Genomic DNA, 8523 nt, shown 5'->3' on the forward strand with positions numbered 1-8523 from the left:
TTTCATCTGCACAACATGTAAACATAACTGATCACTTTTCATTACAATTACATAGATTTAAAAAGAAGATTTCAGCACATCTTAGAAGCAGGTGTGTATAGAAGTCTTTGTCTAAACTTGGTGTAATGGAGGGTGACACCGTTTTTGTTGAAGATGTTAAATTTAGCTTATTCCAACGATTTAGTATCTCTTAATAATTGTTATGAACACATTTTGCAGAACCCCACTAAATTTACATTAAAAAATATCATTCTTTAACATTAAAAAGAACAAAACTTATAAAATTAATAAAGAAATTAAAATAGTGTAAGTTCATGTTTATATTTATATAAGATTATTTAGTTCATATAAGTTCGTTTATAAAAAATAAAATATTGTAAATTCATATATGTAAATATATTTTCTTTAATATAAATATATATTATTTTATTATTAATTTTATATAAATATTTTCTTTCATTATATATAAACATATTGAATTGAATATCATATAAAAATTTTATTTATATTTTTTCTCGTACAACCAACGTAGGATATTTTACTAGTAAATATATAAGGTTAATAATACCAAACCATTAAGAAGTTATGAGGATGATAAGAATTTCAGTAATTTAAATTAACTTTTACAAAATTATTAATGAAATCAATTATTTCACAACACCAAATATACCTATAACATCATCATATAATTACACCATAATTTATTTTTGAATAATGATAGGGGGAGCAAAAAATTGTAGCGAATGAGGCAGAATGATGTGGCATTGTACATGTCACCTAATAAATAGGATGCATATCAATTTTTCTCTCTCTTTCATTTTAAATTGTACATGTCACCAAACTGCATTTAATAATTTCTCTCTTAATTCTTTTTTATTTAAATAAATTATTTAATATTTTCAACCTCCACACGGAAAGCCTAACCATGAGACAACACACCATGAACTAGACCCAAGCGCGTTGCGTGTGAAGGGTCAACACGCATAGAGAAAATCAAGCATCACTCATCATAGGTTCGCGTTGGAGGAATGCTTAAAAAGACAAAATCGGCGTCATTTTAGCCCTAGTTGCATTGGCTCATTTGAAAAACTACATAAATCATCTCAATTGTTATTAAACCAAATGAGTTTAATCAAATAAGAAAATGACCCCATGATCATGATTTTTTCCCTACGTTCAATGCCATTTACTAAAAATTGACACCGACACTCAATGTGTTCGAGGTCGTGTTGCTTATTAAAGCTTCATATGACTTTTGTAAATAAGGATAGGAAAAACGGAAAAGAAAGACAACTTCAAAAAAATCCGCCTTGATAGATACATTTTCAAAAGAGATGACAATAGGCTTATCGAGAGACTCTTCGAGACCGGTCGTCGAAAGAATTCTAAACCACTATGAACGTTCAATTCCAATTATTTTTCTTATCTTGCCTAATGCCAAGAGAATGAGAACGCCAAGAGAATGAGAACACTACTAATTCTAAAGAGAATAACATAAATTATTAAATCCTTTTTCAAAAAATATAATATTTAAAATTTACCTCTCAATTTAGTTTGGTGTAATAATCAGGAAATGAACCTAAAATAATTATATAGTCTAGGCCTTGCTTGATTTTGAGTTTAGTTCTAAACAAAATTATATTTTTCTTATCATTTTTATTTATTTATTTTTTTCCTAAAATATTAATATTGAAATTACTATACAATAATTATAAAAATTTACATAAATAACTACTAGAGGACTTTTGTTCTAATTAATTGTATTTGTTTTTTATGTTTTTACTTATTTAGTTATTTTTAATCATGTTTTAATGTTATGTTTTTTTGTTATATACTTAAACAATTTTATATTTTTAATTGGGTAGACACCTAAATTTTTGCTCCGAATTTATAATTTTAAAATAATTTCGAGCCAAATTTTTTTTATTTCTAAAAACTCATTACACAATATCAAAATAAATAATTAGTTTAGGAATCAATATAATTCTAAAATAATTAAAATATAAGGTATCTTCCAATAAAATAAAAAATATACAAAGAAATCAATAAATACATAATAGGTTCAATGAAATATATGCTTATTAATTAATATAAATTATGTTTATATTGCAGGTTGGAATAAAATTTAAAAAAAATGTTGATTGAAGGTATTTTACTTTTTTAAATTAACTCATTTGGTAACCAATATATATGATTTCAACAATTTTCAAATGTGCCCATGCATCTGGGGATAAAATGACACCGATTTTGTATCCTCCAAACACGGCTATGTGATGGTGATTGGTGATGGTTGATCTCTTCTATGTGCATTGACCCTTCACGCGTTGCGCTTGGATCTTGTTTCTACGTGCAGTGGCTTGTGTCTTGTAGCTTGACCTTCTATGTGTGAGTTGGACCCTTTATTTTTCCCTATGTGGGCTAGGTCTCGGTAGTTCACTAGCTACGGTTGTCCGGTGGCCGTACACAGCGGGCTTAGATCATTTTCCTTACGCTCTCATAGACTCTAGTGGCCATAAGCAACGAATTGCGACTAAGAAGTGAAATATCATTAATGTATTTCGTCTACGCTTGTCGTCCCGAGTCTTTCGCGTTAACCTTTCGTCTAGGCTTCCGTTTGGCCTTGCTCATTGCGCGCCTGAGCTAAGCATGGACGGTTTGATTTGGACCAAACGACTTTGGTCGTGTTTGACATTCCATATATATATATATATATATATATATATATATATATATATATATATATATATATATATATATATATATTTACCTACAAACATAACATTTATTTTTCCCTGTTCTATTTATTGATTTATCTGTGTATTTTAGAGTTTTATTTTTATTTTAGAATTTAACTGGTTACAACATTTTCTTAAATAATTATTAAAATTTTCATTGGCCGCTAAATTATTTATTTTGGGATAAATGAATACAAAATTTTCCCTTAATAATTATTTAATTTAGTTTTGGCCATTAAATTAATTATTTGGGATAATTGAATACAAAATGTTATCTAATTAATTATTAAATTTCTTTTTGGCCTTTGAATTAATTACATTAAAATAAATGAATATAACATTTTTGCTAAATATAATATTATTTAATTTATAGGCCTTTGAATTAATTATTTTGAGATAAATGAATATAACATATTTCATAAATAATTATTTAATTTATTTTAAACCCTTTTCGAGTCTTATAATATTTGGAAAATTATTTTAAGGACTCGGAATTATTCGAGAACTTTCTATAAATTTGGTAAACTAATTTTCTTTTAAAACGTTGGGTTCCGGAACTCTTTTGGAATCTCTGCGAGTTAATTATCTTCTCGTCTCAAGCGTTCGAATTCATGACCTCATTAGGACTGATTAAATCAAATTTTAGTGTATACCCGTTCTAAAGCGACAAGATATAAGTGGTTAGTGCATAGATCAAGAGTAAAAATAATTTGACTTTTTGTTAGTGAGGCTCATTTTGTGTATGATTTTTAATTTAATCTCCATGACAACCACCAAGTTATGGTTAGAGTTTTTGATTTCATGTATAGAAGAAGTTTATTGTTTGCCATTTTTGTTGTTATTTTTGTTTTTGTTTTATTTTTTTGAAAAACTTTTTGAAATAATTATTTGAAATAAATATTAAAAAATATATATATTTTTAAATCTAAACAATATAAAAATAATATAAAACGTGTTAGAATACTAATTTTTAAAATATAGAAGATGTGATAATATTTTTTTTATGATAAAATTCTAAAATATCAAAGATAAATAGTATTTAATTACAACCAATGACTCAATTTTCTTTTTTTATCACTTCACTTTACAAGAAAAAGAACTCTACCAACCCTCAACCATATAAAAAAACACACATATAAGATAATCATTATTCATCCTAAGTTTTTACCAAAAAAACTCCAACTTCTCTTAGGAAAAAATAAACAATGAGCACCGAGACCAATTTCAGCGCCAAAATCATGATCAGACCATGCAGAGCCTGTAGATACTTACGAAAGAAATGCCTTGACAATTGCATATTCGCACCTTACTTTGATTCCGATCAAGGAACCGCCAATTTCGCGTCGATTCATAAGATATTCGGAGCAAGCTTACAAAACTTCTAACGAATATTTCGATCGACAAACGGCCCGAGACAGTTAGGACTTTATATTATGAAGCGCATGCTCGTATCCAAGTTCCTATCTATGGTTGTGTATCTCAAATCTTTGGTCTCCAAAATCAGGTACTCATGTATTTAAATATCAATAGTAACATGATTTAACATGAGTTAATTAATCGCATCAATTTAGAAACAAATCAGAACAATAATTAGGTCAAATCTTCTAAAAACAATTGGGTGTAATTATATGGTGATCTTATATGTATGTTTGGTCTTATGAAATAATTGGTTTGGTTAATAATTTTGTAAAAATTAATTTAGATTACTTATTTTCTTATCAACGTTGTTATCAACGTTGTAACGCTGTGAAGGATATATATTTACTTTATTTGTCATTTTGACTTAACTTTTAGATAATATTATAATATTTTGATTTTATATGATTTTTTTATCTTATAGATGTCACTTTCATAAATACATTATTAATTAAAGAAAAACTTTTCACAAAATAAACGTTTCTAAAAAAATTGACGACACGAGAAATTATAACATATTATATTAAATTATGGTAATATCCAAATTTAGGAATGAAGTCATTCTCTTCTAATATAACTTATCTCATATATTATTATTATTATTATTATTATATTATATTTTTTCTGTTCTCTTAATTCATTTTATTGGAAATTTTAATTTTAACAAGCAATGATATTAAGTAAAAATTCTTGTTAATTGGTATAATTTTTATTTTATTTAAAATTTTAATTTTTTAATACTTTTTGTTGATATATATATATAGGTGATCAATCTTCAACGAGAGAATGCGTGGTTGCAAGCCCAAGGAGCCAGGCAGCCGTCACCTCAGCCGTCACCTCAGCAGCCACCTCAGCAACAACCACAGTCTTCTCTGTTCATGTCGGACTACCCATTGGTTGGCGGCGCCACCTATGACATGGCATCTCCTCAGCCGGATTCATGGGCAGCCAATCAGCAGCAGTTCCATGAACAGAACCCATTCACTGGAGCTCCGGTAGGGGCGGCAGTGGGAAAGAGTTTGCTGGGGAGTCACTGATGAGGAATCAACGTTGAAGGAAAAGATCTGCCACAAGCATGCCACCTGACACTAATTGAATCACTTTTTATTTTTAATAATATATGTGACATTTAGCAAATAATTATTACTTTGTTTTCTTTTCCTTACTTTGTTTATTGAATAACCCCACTAAGAAAATTCTATCCTTTATTTATTATTTATCTAAATTTGGAAATTTCATATATTTTGATTCTTCTATGACATTTATAAATTAAAAAAAAGTTGTATCCATATATTTTGAAGCTTTGTTCCTTCCTTTGACAATGGTAGCTTCCATCCTTACCTTTGAGAGCCCTAGGTTCATTATGAATTCTCATTGGTAATTTAGATTTTCCCATGTCTTTGGAATTTGTGACCCATAAGCATTCAAATGAATTCAAACAATACAGATGTGTTATCCACCCAATTAGAACTTGAAAACATATAATTTGATATAAATGGATATTTTTTTTTCAATTATACCAACCCGTCTTTTTCACGATTTTTGTTTACTAAGAAGGTTTTTATAAAATTTGTACTACGCTAGTATTTTTTTTGTTTGATTTTGTTTAGTTGTTAAAAAAATTGTTTAAAACATGTTAAAATATGATAATGTAGAATATCCAACTTGTTTCTTTTACTTTTTGTTTAGTAAGGTTTGTTTGAAATTGGTACAATATTAGTAATTTTTTACATTATTTTGTTTAATTAGTTGATCGAAATTAGTTTTAAATATGTTAAATATTAGTTATTAGATATGGTAAGCAATAAAAATCAACACTTCATTTTATAATATTAAAATAATTATTTTGAATTATTTTAAAATAAATAAGATCAAAATCATTAACCTAATAACCAAAAACTAATTTAAAATAATTAATTATAATTAATTAATGTGTTAATTAATTATATTAATTCATGGTTAAGGCCAAAATAAAAAATAAAATTATTTGGGATAGATATTATACTCATATTATATCAAAATAATTTAAAACAAATTAAAGGATAAAAATAAATAATTCAAATAGAATTTCGTATCCAATTCACCTAAAAGAATTATTTATTTAAATCCTAATAATATTAAAAAAACAAATAAAATAAATTGGTGATTAAAATATTTGCCAAATTTATTTTAATATTTTGTATATTTGAAAAGAATAAAATTAAAGTCAAAAGGGTGAAAGAAAAATCAATTTCAAACAAACCCTTAAGGTTTTAAAATAAAAATAAATGTGTGATCTTATGTGGCCGAAACCAAGAAAATCAGTTGCAGCGCGTCAAGACCATCGGACACTAGTAAAAAAATGACCTTTACCGACAGATATTACCGAAGGTTTTATAAAACTCTCCTAATTGATCATGATAGGAACAAATCTTTCGTTATTGAAAATAGATTCCGAGAGGGGTTTACTAATTATTACTGAAAGTTCTACAAAGAACTTTCGGTTTTGACATTCCCAAAAAATCAAAAAAAATTCTAAGTGTTGGAAGTTGGTTAATTGCAAAGGTTATTTAAAAAACATTCGGTTTTACCTTTCCTGAAATGTGTAAATACAAAGGTTTTTCAATAAACCGTCGGTTTTGACTCATCCCAAAAAATTGAAAAAATATTCTATGTTGGAGAATGATTAATTGCGAAGGTTATTTAAAGAACTTTCGGTTTTACCTTTTCCTGAAATTGTTAATTGCGAAGGTTTATCCTATAAACCTTTAGTTTTGACTCATCCCAAAAAAGACAAAAAAAATTAAATCCCGTGATTCTTATTTCTGAAGGTTTTTTGGAAAACCTTCGGTTTTAAGGAGGGTCAAAACCGAAAGTAATATGAAAACCTTCGATAAATACCTTTATAAATACAAACCTTAACCATTCTCTTTTTCATCCGCCTCTCTCCTTTCTCTCTCTTCCGCGCCGCAGCAGCCTCCGCCGCTTCTCTTTTTCGTCATCTTCGTCTTCTCACGTTCCAAGTTAGATTTATTTGTTTTTTTTTATCTAGATTTAGGCTAGATATCATTTAGATTTAGATTAGTTTTCTCGCGTTAATTATTAGATTTTGATTTGTTATCATTTAGTTTATATTATCTAGATTTAGGCTAGTTTAGATTATTTGTTTGGTAGTTTGATTTAGATTTGTTATTTTTTAGATTAGATTTATGTTAGTTTGTTAAATATATATGATTTTGTTAGATTTTGTTAAATGAATGATATATTTTAGTTATTGTGTTTGATTTAAGTTATATTAGATTTGGATTACGGTTATTTTGTTTGATTAATATATATATATATATATGAAATTCATTAGGATGAGTAAATCATGGAAAAGTATTCGGCGTACACCAGAGAAATTGTCCCGGCCATACCAGAATTTGCTAGCACATAAGGTAGAGGATTGGCTAATGCCCGTTAGCTAAAGCGCTAACGGAACACCATATGCCGACGAAACGCCAATAGACCACTTACGGAATGCGCCCTAGCCTTGAAACTACGTTGTTTCTTCTCGCGACCATCTTCTCCAACGCGACGCCAGAGTGGATAAGAACACTGCCCTTTGATCTTCAAGTCAAAGAGGAACTCCTTCGTTATTTATCAAATTGATTGATTCAAAGCTTGAAATGATCACCCTATGATGGTGATCATTTCCCCTACAAGATTAGGCTTTGTCACTGCCTATTCTGACGACTATAGGCCAAGACCAATCAAAAGCCATAACTTTTGGTTTATTCAGTCCACTTGGCTTCTCCAACCAACATTGGGCAGCTATAAATAACTCTCATGGATCATTCTGAAGTTAAGGAACCAACACACAACTCTCGTATTGAAAAAAAAAATCCGCCATTAAAACTTGAGGCTTTTGATTTTTTTGAATTTTCTATTTGAGACCTCAAAGCTTGGATCTAAGCATCCCGAAATCTTCCTTAAGGATCAAGGAGTGTTCTCCAATCTTTGGTAAGGTTCCAATCACCTTCTAATTCATATTTACAGTTTGAATTTAATTTTTTAGTATTTCAAATTACAGAATCTTGTATGTTTGTTGTTAATGTGATTTTATGGTTGAATATTGATCATAGGATCATTTAGAAACTATCTGCATGTGATAGAATTGAACAATCGATCTAAATAACAAAAACAAAAATTTGAATTTCAAAAAAAAAACGGGTTTGTTTTTCTTAGGTTAATTCTGTTGAACCACTGCCCAGAAAGCTTCACAACATGATTGTAAACATGTTGGGGAAACTAGTAAGATCATGTTTAATCCATCTCGATAATGTTTGATCGAAATCAAAATTTTCAAACAAAAATGAAATTTTGAGTTCTTGAATTAGTCAAAACAAACATG

This window comes from Impatiens glandulifera, chromosome 6 (genome assembly GCF_907164915.1).
Source record: "Impatiens glandulifera chromosome 6, dImpGla2.1, whole genome shotgun sequence".
Classification (NCBI taxonomy): Eukaryota; Viridiplantae; Streptophyta; class Magnoliopsida; order Ericales; family Balsaminaceae; genus Impatiens; species Impatiens glandulifera.